Source organism: Lycorma delicatula, chromosome 9 (assembly GCF_047948215.1).
Source record: "Lycorma delicatula isolate Av1 chromosome 9, ASM4794821v1, whole genome shotgun sequence".
Lineage (NCBI taxonomy): Eukaryota > Metazoa > Arthropoda > Insecta > Hemiptera > Fulgoridae > Lycorma > Lycorma delicatula.
Window position 1 is genome coordinate 117291435 of NC_134463.1, and position 20223 is coordinate 117311657.

The following is a 20223-nucleotide window of genomic DNA, read 5'->3' on the forward strand; positions in this document are numbered from 1 at the left end:
ATACTTTTCATCGCACCCCCCTCTCACAATAATAATGTATTTTGATACTAAAGCTACACTACAAACTTAATAACAAACCTTATAAATTACCAAGAATAAATAAATTTATTGATATTTGGCAACACCTATTCTCTGCATTGACAAAACCAGAATCGATGCCTCTCTATTGCTCTCTGTCTTATGTCCACCATATCAAACATTCTCGTGGCTTTGCAAGAAGTTCTAATTTGTCTCAAACATTCTGGAACATCTGCGAAAACTTGTATAAATGCTACAACTCGTTCAATGCCAACCGGTCTCGGTCAACACGATCCTTCTATCCCTATTGAATCTATTGTGAATGTGTATGTTGTAATTTGTGTGTTAGTTGCAATTCACGGTATTAACTATTCACAGCAATATATTTATACAGAATCACGGATAAATTTTTAAGTGGGCGTAAGTGAGCATTAGACAATAGTGAAGCATCAACAAGTGCACAGATGAGCATGGTTCAGAAAATAAAATCAAGAAAATGTTCTCAAGAATATTTAAATTTTTGGTTTACCAGTACTGAAGTAGAAGGCCCTTGTGTGTCATTTGCTCAAAAATTTTGGCAGCAGACAGCATGAAACCTAATAAACTTAAATAACATTTGGAAACGTTTCATAGTGAGTACGTTAACAAAACCTGAGAATTCTTTGAATTAAAATTAAAATCATATGAAAAGCAAACATCATTTTTAAAAAAACAACTCTGTAAATGAAAAAGCTTTACTTGCCTTTTACTATGTTTCATATAAAGTAGCCAGATGTAAAAAGTCTCGCACCATTGATGAAGAGCTTATTTTGCCAGCTACAATTGAGATTTTAGAAACTATGTTTAGAGATAATTTTGCCGAACAATTGCAGTCTGTACTTTTATCAAATGATATTGTTGCTCGTCGAGTAGGCGATATAGCTAAAGATGTTCAGCATCAACTTTTCAGGAAGCTGTGTGATAAATTGTTTTCAGTTCAGCTTGATAAGGTAATAGATAGCAATAAAATGCTCATTTCATTGCCTATGTTTGATTTTGTGATGGTATGGCAGCACTAGAAGAACTACTTTTCTGCAGACCAATAGAACTCAAAGGAACAGTACTCACATTATTTGCTGTCTTAAATGAGCTTATAAATGAGGTAGATATAGAGTGGAAAAATTGCATTAGAATAAGGAATATGCATTGATGGTGCTCATTCAATGTCTAGAAGATTCCAAAGTATACAAGCACTTGTGAAACAAAAATCTCTACAGTGTATCTGGATCCATTGGATGAGCCCTGGTCTGAATATTGTGCTAATGACAGTTGTAACCGTAGTAAATTATATAAGAGTGAGACCCCTAGAATCAAGACATGGATGCATACATTCAGGGTTACTATTTTATTGGGAAACAAGACGGTTGTCAGTGGGAAATTTTTACAACTGAATTAAGAGATGAAATCGCTATTTTTCTAGAAGAGGAAAACCAACCTGAAGCCGAGAAGTTACGAGATGGTTTATTTATGATGGAATTGAACTAATTGTTTGACATATTTGAGAAATTAAATAAATACCTTGACTCTTCAACTCCAAGGAGCAAATACACATACATTGGATAAAGTTAACGCTTTTTGTAGAAAATTGGAATTGTGGAGGAGAAATTAACAAAAAAACTTAGAAAGGTTTGCAGATGTGGATGAATGTTTAAAAAATGGAAAGCTGAAGAACTTGTGAAAATTGTTTTTGTAACCGTTGAAAATCATTTAGCCATGCCGGCAAAGAATTTAAAAAGTATTCTCTTGCTGCTAACTTGGTGACAAGTTATGTGTGGCTTAGGCATTCATTTCCAAAATACTCCTGAAGGGCTCTCAACTGCCATAGAAAAAATCTTCACAGACTTAATGGCAAGTGGCAAAATCAAAAGACAATTTAGCATTAAATCACTCTTTGAATTTTGGGCAGGGATGGATGTGAAAAACAAGAGCATTTCATGTAGTATTACCTTTTTCAGCATCCTACCTTTGCAAAATCGGATTTTCTGCAGTGGCTGCTTTGAAAACAAAATGTAGATCTCCGCTAAATGTAGAAAAAGAACTCAGAATGTCTATTTCTAATATTAAACTTTCCTTCTAAAAACTTTGCTCTGTAAGACAGGCCCAAAGGAGTCTCTAATTAAACGTAAACATTAATTATTTAAATACATTTTGCAGTACTGATACAATCCTATTTATAAGTGTATTATATCAGTGTAAATTTTATTATTTATTATGTCAGAATGTATTTTGTTTTGCTTTCCTTTCAGTAAATTAATAAATTTTTTTAATATTTTCTTTTTGATTTGCTCGCCCCCATTTAGTGTTATCACATGCCCCACAGGTTGAAAAACACTGTCTTAATTAATTGTGTATTCTTTGATGCTTTGCTGATCAAGGATTTTACTGGAATTTACCTTGATAAATCTAGACAATTGCTGGGACAGTTGCATATTTAATCATATCTTACAATTTTGATGTGATCAAAAAATTTGCTAGTCAAGAGTAAAAAATTTATATAAAGAAATTTTCAATTTTTCTTTTGTAGACATTCTTTCTTTTATAATGCAGTATACATAATTTTTTCTGTTATTGCCTTAATTCCATTTAAGCAGTAACTGTTATCCTCTTATAATTATATTGCCTATAAAAATATAAGGGACTAAAATGTTGCTATAAGTATAGCAACTTTATCTTTTCATATATTCAATTTGTTTTTCTTTCCTTTTTTTTTAATTGGAGCATTATTTAAGTTAACTGTTCAGATTATGATAAATTTAATTTTACCACTACTTTAATTTATGTAGTGCACTTTTATGTAAAAAATATAAAGAAACAAAAATTAATACAGGAGGAGAGTACTTGTAATCAATGTTATCATGTTATAAGAACAACACCCTTTACAATAATTTTTTTCTAGTGAGATAATTTTTTTTCCATAAGATTTTATCTTTTCACTATAAGATGTAGTTAATTATTTGTGTTCTGTAAGCCACCTGAAGTTCATCATGCAATAGTATCCAGGTCATTATCATTTACAATAATGCACATTAACATCTGATCTTATTACTTTTGCTGTTACTAAATTCATGAGGCATAAATACAGCGTCTTTTTTAACACAGACAACATTATCCACAAAATTGAGGTTAGTTTTTTCTATGAAAAATTGTTACAGTAACATATTAAAACATTGACTAATAAAGAATGTAGATATGTCTGTAAAGGATGTTTAGTCAATACCAGAAAAAAAAATAAATATGCCACAATATATATCTTCAGAACTTCTAGAAATAAAAATAAATAAGTGTTCTTAATTTTTGACAATTTCATTTTGAAGAAATTTTTTAGAATTTCATTCTAAATCTATAACAATAATTAATCAGAATTGACATTTCTATCATTATTAGTTCTGCGGTGAACAGGATTTTATTTTTTCTGTAACAATCACGTTGAGGAATTGAAATTAATACCTGGAAATTATTTCCATTTTTAAAAGTAAACAAACTTGTTACATTTTACTATAATATGATTACATACAATGGGTATGTTCATAAAATCATGCATCTTTTTTGTTTCAATTATTTCAATATAATCATTTTTTTCTATGCACAGATTTTTAATGTGTATTAAAAAATAATAGAATATCTTGTACTTCATTAACTCCTTTTATTATTACTGTTTTAGAAACAGATGTTTAAAAAGAATTAATTAATTGTAGATTTTGATAAACAAAATTTTTCATTCCATAATGTTTAAATTAAATTAATATTTGTTTAATAATGTCTGAAATTTCACTTTTAGAATTAGATTCCGGTTCATCAAGTATATGAGTATTGTTATAAAAAAAAATTTTTTTTAATATTCTTGAAGAAAAAAAAAGATCTCGTAATGCTAGACGTGGAGATCTTGGCAGACACAAATATTTTGAGCTCTTGTGATTACAAAAAAAAAACCTTTACCTCAGGCTATCATTTCATTAACCTTATGACAAGTCTTTCTCAAACTAAATATTCTGTGTAATTTTCTTCTAAAAGTGCAATAAACTACTCAGTTTACTGTTTCTATGAGTCGCAATAAACACTTAAAATTAACCCCTACATCAATTATATGCAATCATTCTTTGGATTACATCATTTTTGAAATAAAAAATGTGATGTGGACAACACATGACTTCCTTGTATGCCTATTAAATTACATTTACACATTTTTTTGTGTAAATTGTAAATTGAAAAATACATAAAATTCTATTTCATTCTGATGTAGGTGAACTGTTTACGTATTTGAGTTTGACCATGCTTATGCCAAGAAATAAGAAAAATGATATAAAAGAGTAGTGGTCAACAGACATTCTCCAATATTTTCCATAACGATGGCTAGATAAATTAAATATAACATACAAAACACACAGATATTTGAAAATTTTTAGTATGCGTCATTTGTCAATATTAAAGATCAACCACCTGCCTTCTGTCTTTTCAAAAGCCAAGAATTATTTGATAAATTGAAAGAAATTCTCAAATATATTTTATTCTTTGCAAAATATAGTGATGAGTTCTTAGTTTTGTTCAAAGAAAGACTTAATCTTGTTTACGTTATAATAAAAGTTGTGTTTTAAAATTTGTTTAAAAAAAAGAAATTCTAAATTTTAAATTAATTAAAATAATATTCATTCCTAGTGATTGTGAAATGATAAATCATACAGAGAATGACTACATAAAGATAAGTAATTTTAATAAAATAACCTAGTCTGAGCAGGAACTATGATTTACTGTATGCTAGTCCCAAAAAGGTTAAAACGCATATTAAGTGTATTCATGAATTTGTGATGTCAATTTGAAAGTTCAGGAAGGAGTGAGATCACAACATATTAATAAGATCATTTCATAACATTATTATGAGAAGTATTAGAGATGTAATGCCTGCAAAATCATCCCACTACTTGTGTAAGCAGTTGTACTTCCTCAACCACTTTGTTCACCTGAGTGGCTCCAGCAAACCTTTCTTATTTCCTTATCTGAAATCTCGAGATAATTGAAAGTAGGATAGAAAATTTTCATAATGGTATCAGCATCAAGATCAGTTTATCAGATGAGGATGGGAGTATTTAAAAGTAAATAAGACTTAATCAATTATGGGTATGTTTGGCTATAAATTAAAATTTGGAAACGTCATCGACCGCTTTTTTTATAACTTCAGTGAAAAAAATTTAGTGTTAAAACATACTACTTAAACAGATTGATTTATTTCTAATTTTTGTTGTATATTTTTTCTACAGTGGTATCTGTTGTCAAGATTATGGAAAAGAGTGACAGTTGTGTGACTCCAGACAAAAGACATTTCATTTCAAGTGTTTTATTTATCACTAAAACTTCTACAGTAAACTGAAGCAGAAGTAAGATTAAATCTCCTGGTGGATCTAGAAAAAAAATTGTTTTGTCAGGTTTGTAGTTTATTTAATAAGGTGAGGGATTTTTTTTTAATATAAGTTTTTTGTTGAAAAAAAAAAACAGCTAAGATTATTAATCACTTAAACAATTTTTATTTTCAATGTTCTAAGGTTTTTTTTAAGGGCAGAAGTATATAATAATTTCTAGAAGTATGAAACTATCTTATTTATTGGTTTAAGCTAATTTAAATCGCTGTTAATTAAGATATCCAGATCTTTTTTATACTTCTAGGTAGTACTAGAATGAATTTATTTTTCGTATGTTACTGCCTTTGTAAGTTAAACTTTATTGTATATTACATATATTTTTTAGTATCGATGTATAATTTTTTGAGAATTCCAATAATTCTATAAAAGTCAATATTGGCACCATTTAAAGCTCGAAATTATTTTTAAATTTAGTATGGAAGGTGGTATAAATTTAAAAATTTTCCTGGATGGTGAATTAATAAATATCATATAACTATTAAAAAATCATATTGTTGCATTTTTAACCTGATTGTATAAATTTTTAAAGTAACAGATTTATAAGATAATATTCGGTATGAATCTGTGTTTGGTTCAGCAATGAATGTTTAGTTACTAAAATTCAGATTTTAGTTCATAATCTAATAAATCCACTTTTATTTTCAGTATAGTAGTTTCACTGGAAAAAATTTAAATGGCATTTGGATGAGTTTGAATTGCAGATTTTTTATATGTAGCCTTATTTTTTTATTGCCTTATTTTATATTTAGCCTTATTTTATTTTATAACTTTTTTTATCTTAATAGTCGCTTTTTGTCATGTAGTTATGAAAATATTGCTTTAAAGTAGTTCTACTTTAAATTAAGAAAAAAGAACTGTCATTCTCTTAATTGGAGAGAATCAAAATTCGTACTTCCATGGTCATTGTATTTTCAAGAATTAATTCTTTCACAAGAATGACTGTGTTTTTGTTTTAAAAAAATACTACCTAGTAATTGCTTTAAAATTTAAAAACGTTATTTTGCTAAACATTCTTTTTTCATATTTTTTAATATTGCTATTTTTATGACTGAAAATTTATGCCTTTTTTCTCTCCTGGTGCATTTTTTATAAAATAATTGTCATTTTTTTATTTTTATTTTAGTTAGCTACTGTAATTGTAGAGTATATAATCTTGATGTAAAGATGGTTTCTAAAGGTAAACTATATGTATTAGAAAAATTGATAAATGTGATGACTATTTCTAAAGTAAAGAGTAATAGATTATAAAAAATGTTTAATATAAAAATACTAGAATTTCTTCTACTTAAACTACTGCATACTTTGCTCGCTTCTCTACACAAATGCCACCAATAATGAGGTATTTACCATAGTAATCCATGAACTTCAAAATTCCCTATTATACTTCTTTGGCATTAGTCTATTTAACTAATTCATGATAGTATCATTGCTTACAGAATTGATTGTCGGTCAAAAATACTTTTAACTAAACAGATGGGACTCGCTTAGACAAGATCACACTATATGGGTGAGAAACTAAACTTATCCCAGTTATTTTCTAAGCGAATGATGCATCAAAATTGCAGAACTTTGATGCATATTATTGTACAAATATATATTGCCTTTTGTCTTTACCCCATTTTGAATAATGTTATCTTTCAGAGCATTTTACACTACCCATGTGAAGTAATCTGTTTCCTCTGGCATAAACTCTGTGTACGAGGTACCAAATCAATCTCAAAGATCATAGCCATAAATTTGCATGCAGATGGATGCATGATGGTGTGTTATGCAACTGACTAGTCATTTTGTCTGAGTAGCACTTGTCAAGTGCAGTTTAATACCGCTGGTAGCAATCAAGTAGAGAAATTATGTCAAAAGTTCCAGTTCATATGTGTTCATAATTATCGTCCATATATTTTGGTAGGTAATTTTTTTATTACCAAGAACTGCTTTCGAAACTCATGACAATGTTTTTTGTTTTTGTTTTAATTAATCATTAGTGCATTTCTTCAGGTTGTTGGTAAATATCAATTGTTGGAATGCTTTCTATTATAAGTATTCATCCACTATACAGATTCATTTCCCATATCAAAGAATATATATTTTCACATATCAAAGAATAATTTATTAATAAATATCAGAGCAGTAAAATTATTATAAATTGATTAATTAAAGAAAAACTTATTGAATTTTCCTTTTTAAACTTCACTAATGTTTTCATATTAGTATCTCTCTGTTTTAACATTTGACTAATTTTATAATAGTATATTAGTCACCTGATGCAGCAGTGCACACCGCATAAATGTTTGTGAAGTTTAAAAAGAAAATAACTGTTTTTTCTTTAATTAATTGTTTATTATATTTTCACATATTCCTTTCAGTCATTACATTAATGCCATAGAAAACGACTGACTTGTTGCCTATAGCTATCAGCTGCCATCAGGTCTTGAATTTCCTAAAACTAGCATCACCTAAATTACTTGGTGGTAATATCAATTGTATTGTTTATTTAAAATGAACATACAATTTGCTATTAATAAATAAATAAACCGTAGGGAGGTATCGCTAGTAATGAAACTGTAAGAGACAGTGTCAGCAAACTGGAAAGCCTTGTGTAAAATATGAATGTTTTCCTTATTTTGCAGTTAACCTTGTTAATTTAATTAACTGATAAAGCAAAATAACTTCTAAAATCTATGGAAAACTACCTAAAATTACACCAAAAACATGAAATTAAAATATAATTTTTTAATCTGTAAAAGAAATTAAATAAAAAAATGGTTTATTAATAATGTTATGAAAGTAAATAAAAACTAATGAATACAATAATTAAAATATAACAAACAGCTCAAATTTGTGATCATTTGTATATTTTGATCTAAGAAGATTTGGGAATTTCTTGAAAAGTCACTTAGTATCATAAAGAAGTAGTCATAATTCTTAAAGAAAATACTAGTATTTTCTTTATGAACTGTGACTACTTCTTTATGATATGATAAAATATTATTGTTATTTCCTATCAGATGTTACTGAGGATCAGTTGTAAAGAATGGTGTAACTACTTCTACTTGGAGTAAAATATTTAAGGTAATACAAGTGCACTTTTATCATTTGAGATTCATTTAAAATATTGTCTGAAAGAATGACTGACTGATCAAGTTGAGAATGGATACATGCAATTAATTAATTAATTGTAATTGGGCTTACAATATGTTATAAAGCATATACGTGCAATAAAGAAAGTAAAATTTATATTCAAAACTTGCACTTATTCCTGTTATTTTTTTTAGAGGAATGAAAATGGCATTAAGATAATTAAATTCACTAAAACACCAAAAGGGTTGGAAATATTATTTATGATTAATTTTTTTAGTGTTTGATGCGATTCATTTTACTTATGTTACATTTATTTACTTTATTTAGTATCATTAGATTATGTACTTATCTTATTACAACCAAAATATGTTAATTTTTTATGCATTGATTTTTTTCAAAACAGCTACTATTCCAGAATAATCATTGCTATACTCATCAATTGAATAATAGCTGATTTGTTAAGTGAAAGTTCATTAATTCTTGGATAATTGTCATTTTTCCTGCTTGAAGCTTGGTCCAGTCCCATTTTTCATCTCCGTATTTCTACTTCATATACAGTATTACTAATGGTCGTTAAAATATTTAAGAGCAGATGTAATACTATACAGGTTACTGGCATTTGATAACATTAAGTTCCCTCAACATAAATAAGAATAGGCTAATTTCTCTTTTTTGATGGTTTTATTTTAGTGAAAGTCGTCATCATTTCTCTTAATTTTTTATAAAATATTAAATTTTGTTCAGCTAATTATATTAATTTCTTTTTCTTATTAAAATTTATATTCTTATTTTTCAATTGATTTGTGTTTAATTTGCATTAGCATGGTCAGCAATATATATTGGGACCAGCGATAGTAAATGAATACAGAGAAAATTTTATAATTTTACAGAGAATTCAATAAAATATCGTCATTTCCTTGGCATGACTGAGTATCATCTCGAATCTTTAAATTATTATTATTTAATCTGTTCTTTTAAAATTTATAAACTTAGAATTTTTACCTCCTTATACTATACCAAATGTTAGATAGCTTGGTATAAATTATCTCCATTTATTTATACTGGGAACCTCATCTGTAATTTTTCTCTTTTCAAAGATCTTATTTCATAGATGTATAAATATCATGTAATAGAGTCAGTGAAGTTCAGTTTAATGTTTGGGAATATTGTGCATATGTCATTAAAAACTAGAATTTTAATATCGATATTGCCCTGTTATTTGGCTATAAACTGCTGTATAACAATTGTCAAGTTTCATTTACTTTATTTCTATTTTTTATAATTATTAATGACATAATTAGTGGTTTCTAATGTATTATTTTTTTTTAAATTCACATATACAGTGAACATTCATTAGTACAAGTGTGAATAATATCTCAAAAAAAAATAATTTAACTGGATTATGTTTAACCCATTCAACACATTGAACATGAAGCTTATTGATATGAACTCTAACTTTTTGTGAAGCTGTAATATAGTATAATTTTATTTTAGTATGAAAGAACATATAAATGTACATACGAGTAATTGCAGTTAATATGTTCTTTACATTTCACTTTGTCAAGTAAATATCAAAAAAGATAAAAAACCTGAGAAGTGTAGATAATTATTAACAAAATTTATATCTAATGATAGAGACAGATAAATTAGTCTATATGTTTGTAATATTTTTATTTTATTTTTAATGAGTTTCAGTAAGGACTGAAACATTCTTAAACTTATTTTAAATTAAAGATTTTTAATTATTATTAAGTAGAAGGTAGAATAAAGCCTAAAATTTCATGTAATGTGATAAATTTTGTTATTTTTTTTTACTTTCAGTTATAGTTTTAGAAAATATCCAATAATTTACAAGGTAGTCAATGTTAAAAATGTTGCTTGATAGAAGATGTTATACAGAGTAGGATCAGTTAATACTGTTTGCTTATTTCTATTTTTTTAGAAGAGTCTGTTTATATGGAAGACAATATATAATGTGCCATATTCAAGAATTACGTTAATTTTTTTTTTTAACCGAAAACAAAAATCACCACAGAGCACTGAAAAAATTTTAATTGTATTATTCTATCTTATTATCAGAAGGTGTTTTCTATGTATTTAGACTTTCACTGAATTTTATAATGCTACTTCCAAAACATTAAAAGATTATTATTATTATTATTATTATTATTATTGGAATGTATCTACTTTACTGTATTGCCATTATCTTATTGGTCTTATTGGTATCTTATTGGTATTTTCTACTATAATTTTTATTTTTAGCATTAAATTATTCCCAGTTTAGTTATTTAATTTAGAATACTCTTTATCTATTTATATACCTTACCATATCTTAACTAAAATATAAAATACTATTCTTAATGACAGTGTTTCAATTATGTTTGTGATTTTTCTGAAAAAGTTGCATTAGTGAACTATTTTGTTTTTAAAATATATGTGCTGTTTAATGTTATTATCTTTCCTGGCTATTGTATGAAAATTCTCAGACTGATTCCAAGTTAGATAGAACTATTCACAAAGAAAAAAATCCTTCAACTACACCCCTAAACTAATATCCTGTAGGAAATCTATGTACATTATTATTTTCCACTTGTTTTTATTACTGTAATACATCCATAAATTAAATGTGTTTTCTCCTTTCTGATATTGTTTTATTATAATTTAATTACAATATTTTTATATTTTTTGTAATAGCAGGAAAGTCAAAGTTTTCACATTTTAATCAAAACTTTTTTACATGATTTTTAAAAAAAATAGCTCAGTATTTTAATGGTGAATATGTAATCCAGTCTTATATTTATGGTGAATGTTGATAATTCAAAGCAGTTTTTCAAACCTCTGAAAGATTTTTCAATTTTATTCTTGTTTAAAAGTTGGAAACTTCCCACTTCAGTATAATTTTCAAACTATTTATTTACAGTTATCACAGCTTTGAAAGTGTAATTCATGAAACAAGAAGTCTCTCATTTTATATTTATACCTTAACATTTTTTGAGTTTGATCATTTATTTTTATTTTTTTCTTTGTGAAAGGCCATTATATTTTAATGCAAAATGCATTATATGCATTTTAAACATTAAGAATAGGAAATAATTAGTTAATAATAATAAATAGGTTTTGATTCATTAACCGATAATATACAATCATCATGTTACTTTTTTAAATTGTGAAATGAAGATGTAAAAATGGATTGGTATGTATTTTTTTATGAAACAAAAAGTTTTTTATGTATTTCCAGAAATACATAGATTTTGTAAACATAAAGTACATCAAGTTGAACCGATTGGTTAGATTTCTGACAGTTTAAATTATTGGTATTCTATTGGGTTAAAGTGTTCATAAAATGAATGGAAATAGATTATTTAAAATTAACTCTGCAGCTTGAATAAATTTTTGTACAGTATTGGACTAGTTTTTGATCATTCTTGTTCTCGTGGAAATGTAAAGCCATGATATTTTTAACCCTCTTCCACTCATTTCAACTATTTGTATGGTGGTAACTTATCTTATTAATTTGAAGAAATATCGATTTTAGTTTGATCTTCATTCACATACTGTTTATTTTATTATATCTGTCGCTACAGCAATAAAATTTGGTGTATGCTTTAAAAAATCTACCATTAATTATAAAAAACTAAAATTAAGAAAAGATGCAACTATTTTTTTATTGGAACGCTTTAACACCCTCTCTCTTATGATACTCAAGAACTGACTTTTATCTTTTTAGAGCTACAAAGTGCACACTTTTGAACATATTTTTCAAGTTTTATGAGCTGGCAGGGATGATTTTGGGGATTTTATTGCAGCTGGAAAACATTGTTTACGTCCTAGTATTTTTCTTGATGAGAAGTTCCAATGAGTTGTATAAGATTTTTTCTGAATGTTAAGTTTGTCCAACTCATTAGAACCTTGTGGTAAATCATGATTAGGGTCATAGTCGTGCACAAATAAACTAGGTTCCATAAAATTATTTGGATTTACTTAGTCAAAAGCTTGACATAACCCACTATCATCTCCAGCCCCATCATCTAAATTTTCATCATTATCGCTAGAATCACTGTCTTTAGAAACATTACTAAAACTAACAGAAGAGTCACTATCGCTTAAAAACTCTAAATCTTCAATATCACTTTCAGAAACATGATCAGTACTGTAGAAGCCATTTTCACATACAATGTAAATCAACAGCGAATTTTCAAATGTTCACATCCAAATCAGACGGTTGTACACTGTTAAAAACTAAAAATAACAGTACTGTGAATAGTATTATAAAGGTTTAGTTCATAAAAATAAAACTAGATAGCAGCAATAGGCTTGTGTAACTGACTAGCTACTGTGCACTTTGACAAGGAGGCTGGCATAGGGTGCGGTATGATTTCGTGCGTCAGGACAGGGAGATGGTTAATTTTCTGTGTGAATTTTGTAGGGTCAGCAAGAGCACTCAAGTGTTCTCATATGGCAAAGGATCAATATAAATCTGTTTTTTTATGTTAAATATTTTATTTTAACTTTTAAAACTATTACTTGTCTTTTTTTTATTCACTTGTAAAACTTATTTTATTCTTTATAACTTCTGATTGTAATATAATTACCAGATTAATTATAGTTTATATTACTAATGTAATTTGTTATGTAATTAACAAAATTTAATGTTTTGTAAATTTTGTTATATACAGTAAGTACGTAAATATTTTTTTTTATCTTAGAATAAATCTTAGAGACATTAATATGCTGTATGGAAAGTTTTTTTCTATTGTTATATATTTGTTACCTCAAGCTTATACCTTGCTTTTGTCTTTATTATTATTTTTTTATTTTAATAAATATTTGCCATTTATAATATTAAGTTAGTTTATTTAATAATATCATTAAGAATAGTTCAACTAGTTAATTGTAAAATCTGCAGGTTCAAATAACAGTGAATCCTATTACATAGCTTTTGTTAGATTCTTAAATCTTCACTCCCCCCCCCCCATTTTGGTGATACCATCAATATTGATGGCTTTAATTTCCTTAAATCTTTCTTGACCCAGTCTCATCATCTTGTCTAGTATGGTCTTCCAAAAAATTTTCTGCATATTAATTTTTCCTTCTGTAATTCCTTAATCTTTAAATTCTCTTTGTTACATTAGATGCACCTGTCACTTTAATCTCAGTTTTGGTCAAGGCTGTATCAAGATATTACAAAGAAACTATATAGCTTGTTGAGATATTTTCTTAAAATATTATTTATGAATATTACTTTCTTTGAGTGTTTTTTTCAGTATCCATGCTGAACCATTTAATAACACTAACTGAATTATACTGACTCACTTTCTCAGCTTCAAAAGAAACCGAGGTAGTTACCAAACTTCGGTTAGTTTAGTTAATTGTTAAAATATTTATCGGCCATAATAACTTTGACTCTTTGCTCTGTATAATAAATTGTAATTAGGAGTTTGCAATCAATTATTCCTTGTAAAAAAAACTGTTGGTTTCTTCTATCAATTATAAGTTTTTAATGGCTGTAATCCATATAAAGCAGCTGCGGTACAAAAGACACTACTGAAGGTGTTTTTAGGAAAGATGATTTAGTCAGTTTCTTTGATCATAGTGAAGTAAAACTGAATGTCATATTTATTTCAGGGAACTTAGCATGTTAATATAAAACTCCTATATTCTGCTCTGTGAAGAAGACTATAAGAAACCACTTCACTCTTTATCTTCCCGTTTAATAATAATAAGGAATGCTTCTTATACTTAAGAACTGATGACATTTTCAATAGCGAATTTTGCTGCCTGTAACTTTTTCATTATTCTTATACTTAAGAACTGATGACATTTTCAATAGCGAATTTTGCTGCCTGTAACTTTTTCATTAAGAAACCTATAGTAAGACATGTCATATTGTTGCTTCGAATAAATTTTCCTACCTTGCATTTGCTTAGTTACTTACTGTCTGTTTTAGAAAAATTTATATTCTCTATGAAGAAGAAATTTAATATTGAGATTCTGTCATATAGTTTAGAAAACTTACATTTTTTAATCTGCATTGTGGGATACAGCTCTTAAATACATACATTTTTATTTTTTATGTTTTTTCTTTGTTAAAAACCTCAGCATAGTGTATTTTGTGTTAATTTTTAAATTCTTTATACCTTAGTTATATTCAGACATTAGGTTGATTCCATCTATAATGTTAATTAATATTAAATATGATCAGTTAATGAATTTTTAACACAGGGTGTCAGAGAATTATCTGAACAACTTTGATATTGAGTAAATTATTTATTTATGTAGACACAAAAACAGGTTGTATGAATTTAGAAACGTTAAAACTGAAAGGTTTTTTTTTACCTGTAATCAAAGACATTCAATGTATGCACCATTAGTAATTTGCAAAATATCCAACCGGTAATCAATTTCATGTCATGTTCGTTGTATCATATTCACATCTATTAGTTCGAATGCGGTAACAATCCTCTCTTTAAGGTCATGAATATTCACTACAGAGTTTTATATATGTTATCCTTGATGAAACCCCATAGGAAAGAATTACATAGAAAATAAAAAATCACATATCTGGTGAATGAGGTGGTCAAGCAATCGGTCCATTACATACAATCCAGCGATTTGGGAATGTGTTGTTGAGGGATTCACGCCCTACTAAAACCCCATTGTAATATCTTGTTGAAATATGATTTCGGGTTGTAACTCATTCAAGCTGAGGGTAAAACAAACCCTTCTAACAAGTCCAGATAGATATTCACGTTAACTGACATTTCTGCCAAGAAAAAAGGTCCGATCGCATGATTGTGAAGCAGTCCACAGCAAATATTAATTTTTACGCTATCCCTAATATAGTCAAATGTAAAATGTGGGATGTCTGATCCCCATATTCGTACATTCTAAGCATTCACTTTTCTAGACACAAGAAATGTAGCATTGTCTGAGAACATAACTTATTTAAGATAATTATCATCATTTTCAATTCTTTCAATCATTTCTGTAGAAAATTCCTTTCTAGCAGCGTGATATTGTGGTACAATATGCTGAAATATTATTTTGTAATTTATAAGGACATAATTTTAACAATTTCTTCAAAACATCATGAACAGTAGATTGCGGAAAATTTAAATCACACACTGCACTCTGAGTTGACTTCCCAGGACTGCAAACAAAAGACTGACAAATCTCCACATTTCATCTGATGTTCTAGGCCTACCTGCACCCTTCTTATGTTCAACCCTGCTAGTTTCTTTAAAATTATCATACCATGAGTGAATACTTGTTCTAGAAGATGGCTCTAAGTTGTGCAGAGTTCTAAAATTGTGTCGAACTTGAGTATCTGATTTTGTTTCAGTAAACCACTCTCTGCATTGTACTTTCATCTTAAATTAATGATGATTGACATATGCAGTTACATTGCAATTACAATGCTCCCTAGTATTTGCCGAGAGAAACTTCATGAGTTAACTGTTAAAAGAGAGCCCAACCAAATAGGACTATTACTTTTTTTCTAATAAGGCATCAAAGTTGTTCAGATAATTCTCAGACACCCATTAGTTCATTTTTTACTTCATATGGTGTATTGAATATTTAAATTCAAGGAAATTTGGTTGTACTCACATTAAAAAATTTTAACAAATGAAAATAACTTTGCTTTTTATCCTGTAATAATTATCTATTTTATTTTTTCTAGGCGTATTTGCTATTTTCATGATTGCAATAATTATTTTTAATAGTTATTTTAGCTAATAAGGATTTCCACACAATGTTATTTTCCTAAGTAAGCTTTTTCATGAAAGATTTTTTATAATTTTTATGAAATTCATTTTCACTCATGATCTTTTTTACAAATCTATTTTTAAAAATGCAGCCACACAGAAACATATTCACAAATTTATGTAGTTAAAATTTTAATAAAATAACATTCTGCACTTTTGTTAATGTACTTTTTGTGTATACTTTCTTCTCTGTAAAATTCTGCTAAAAAATTGAAAGTAAATTACTTTCAGATAGTTTTGTGTACTTAAAAACCTAGGAGAAAACCAATGACAGACACTGGTGTAGTAAAACATGTTAAAGAGTGTACTGCCAGAACAATTGTCCATTGTTTCTGACAGCGAAGAACCTGTTGTTTTGAACAGACCAGTTGAATCCTACTTTTACATCCTCCTGATCAGGAAGAGTGTGATGAGAAATTTTAAAACAATATAGAGGAAGTCTGAAGAGCACTCAGAAAATCTCCCTGCACGGATAGTGTGCTTGGCAAAAAATGGGATTCAGAAAAATGTATTTGAAAATTTATCTTCTTGAATTTTTATTATTTATTATTATTATATTATTGGTTATTTGGGAAAATATCTGGGAATTGTTAAGAGATTTAAATTAACACATTTTTAATCTATATAACAAGATTCTTTGTAGATTGGTGAACTGTTGATAATGATTGTTTATAAAGTGTAATCGTTTGCAATTTTAAAAACTTAGAAAAATCGATTGTACTGCATCGATTTTTGGAGGTGATATATTTTAATTGTAAGTCCGCTAAAGTTTTATGAGATAAATGGGGGATATAAATATATTGGTTTTTTTTATATTTCTCATACACCAAAGTAATTAAAATTTTTATATCTTTTTTAGTATCTTTAATTTCCTGTTTGTAGTAAGGAGATTCCATTGTGTCTGTGTAAGCTAAGAAAGTAGATTGTGTATTTAATATTTTAATGAAACTAACACAGGATTTGAACCTGCAAATTATAAAAAATTCAGTATTTTATAAATAATGCTATTTTTTTCCAAATTAAAAAAAATGTGTTAAGAAATTTTCTCAGTTTTATTCATTAATTTATTTTTAAATTTTATGTTTTTTGTACATAAAAAATATGACATTTTGTGTAATCAGTTAAATGTTATTATTTTATTAGTAAATGTATTATTTTATTAATACATTAATATTGTATTGTTTAATGTATATTATTTTTGTCATTTAATCATGGTTTAGGTTAGAAATTTTTTAATTCTTTTTAATAATAATTTTATATAACTTATTAATCACATATACTTCTGATCTAGGTATAAATTATACTTTATTTACTTGCAAGTTAATGCATAATTGATTTGTTTATAATTTTATTATATAATTTATTTTGATGTATTCTTTGTGTTATTATTCTGAGTTTTTTTTTAATGTAAAACTGAAATTCTCTTTTATATTTTCCTAACTGTTATATATGGGAATATTGTAGCAAGGGGAGCACAGTGATTTTATAATTGTTCAAAATTTTAAGTTCTTTATGTGGTTTTTGATGTTTTTTTGTTAAAAGGTCTTTTGAAGTCAAAAATTAAAAAATAGGTGACAATGCTCCCTCATTATCTCTCCTCCTCCTCCTTCTTTCTTGAACTCTCTCCCCTCTCACTCTGTGTGTGTGTGTGTGTGTGTGTGTGTGAGTGTGCGTGCGCGCGCGCGCGCGTGCGCGTTGGTGGCATCTATTTTGTTTAATGTCTTTGAAATTAGAACATAATCATCAGTATGATTTGGTGACTCATTTAAATATTTAAATATGAAAATTGGATAAAGGGCTGGGATAGTTCCTCCATAAAACCTCAAAATTTTTGGATTTTGATGAAAACTTAACTGTGGAACTTTTTGTATGATTAGTAAATGTAAAACAAATTGTTTTAATGTTTCCTTACCAACAAAAACAAAAAAAGATTTTTTCAAAAAGATCTGACAGTAGGGTGGATATACCCCTGTGCAGTCAGTGACTATTATCTCAACCTAGGTGCTTTTCAGTGTAAGTAAAATCACTTTACTCTTTAGATATTGCTTGCACCTTGTAATTTCTGGATATTCCCTAAGCCATAAAGGTTGTAATTTGAGAGCCAGGAGAACATTTTAAAAGATACAAGAAAGTATTCAAAGGCCTTTCAGAAATACATTTCTGAAACCATAGGAAATGTGCCAGACGTAGGGATGCAGTGCTCGGCTTACAGTTAGGTTGGACAGCAAACTATAATTGCAGTAGTTAGTCGATGCTGAAAGAATTTTGCTTTCTCTTTTTTTTTGTTCACTCATTAAATTATTTCTAAATACGTTTATAGTTTACAAAGTTGTTTTTTTAAAATTGTCCATATGTTTATAAGAATTAAATGATCTCTTTGAGTTTAATTGATGTCTTTCCAAGTTTTCTCCAATCAACTTTTGAAAATTTTTTTATTTTATTGATTAAAGTAAATCACAGTTTTTTGTTGTTTTGGTGGAAGTAAGTTATATTGATTGACAAAGAAGAAAATCCATAATTTATTTATTTTTTTGTGGGGGGGGGGGAAATGTATATAATTTGTATTAAAGTAAATAATATTTTTTTTTTAAAGTAACTTGCTATTAAAAAAAATTTGCTTACCACACAAGTTATTAATGATATATAATGTACATGATTTATCATATTAGTAATTTTTGTTCTTTTTATAAAATAATTATTGTAATATTTAATTTTGTACATAGCAAATAGTATTTTATTATTATCTAATTTATTCATCTGAATATAAAGAGATTTTTTAATTAATATTCTCATTTACATTCAGGTTATTAACTGTAATGAAAAGTATGATATTTTCAGTTCAAATTATTAGTGCGGTATTTAATTATTAGGTATGAGCTGCCATAATTCATCGAATAAAATTAATTAATTGTAACAACATTAACCACTCATTTTTTTTTATTTTTAATCTAAACTGTAAATATTATGTTTTATGGTAAGATAAAAATAACATAGTTATCACAGAACATTATTTAAAATTATATATATATATATATATATATATATATATATATATATATATATATATATAAAATATGTGTACAGTATATAATGTGTTTAGGATAAATAATTATTATTTTAATTTTTAATTAATAATATGTATTCATTAATTAATTATGAAATAGCAATTAAAACCATATTGTGCCTCTGTTCAACCATTTTTATTTTTATTATATGTACGGTTTATTTTATCTATATTTTATTTTATTAAAGCTTTAATTTTATTATTACTTTTTTTTTAATACTCATTTTATAATTATTTTAATTTGTTATTTAATAAATATTAATGTTGTATTTCGTTATAGAAATTATTATAATTAGTTTGAATGTAGTAGTTGTGTTTATATAGTTTTGAGTAGAAATTTTATAAATTTTTTTTTTAATTTGTATTTTGTTTTTTTTATTATATTTTATGAAGATATATTTATGTTGTGAATTAGTTGAGTAGATTTATTTTATAAAGTTAATTGTTTTTCTTACTTTTTTTTATTTTAGCACACTAGATTATTACAAAATTACTATTTTTTTTCTTTTTATTATAGTTGCGTGTGTATTTGCCAACTTTTCTAATTATTTGTTTTGTAACAGCTGAAAGTCAACATAATTCATTCTATAATAAAATAAAATCCTAATTTTGTTTCTTAAGATTTTATTTTTTAATCATGATCACACACAAGAAATATGAAAATTTATATATTTAGAAAATGTTAACTTTTTAAAATGTTGGCATATAAGCTCTGTTTTTCTAGGTTATATGGAAAGTTAATGGTAGTTTGAAAAACTGAAACATGTTTTTCGGCTGTATTTTTTATTAGATTACAATTTGTTTTATAAATTGATGAATTTGATCTCTCTGCATTATTGTATATCAT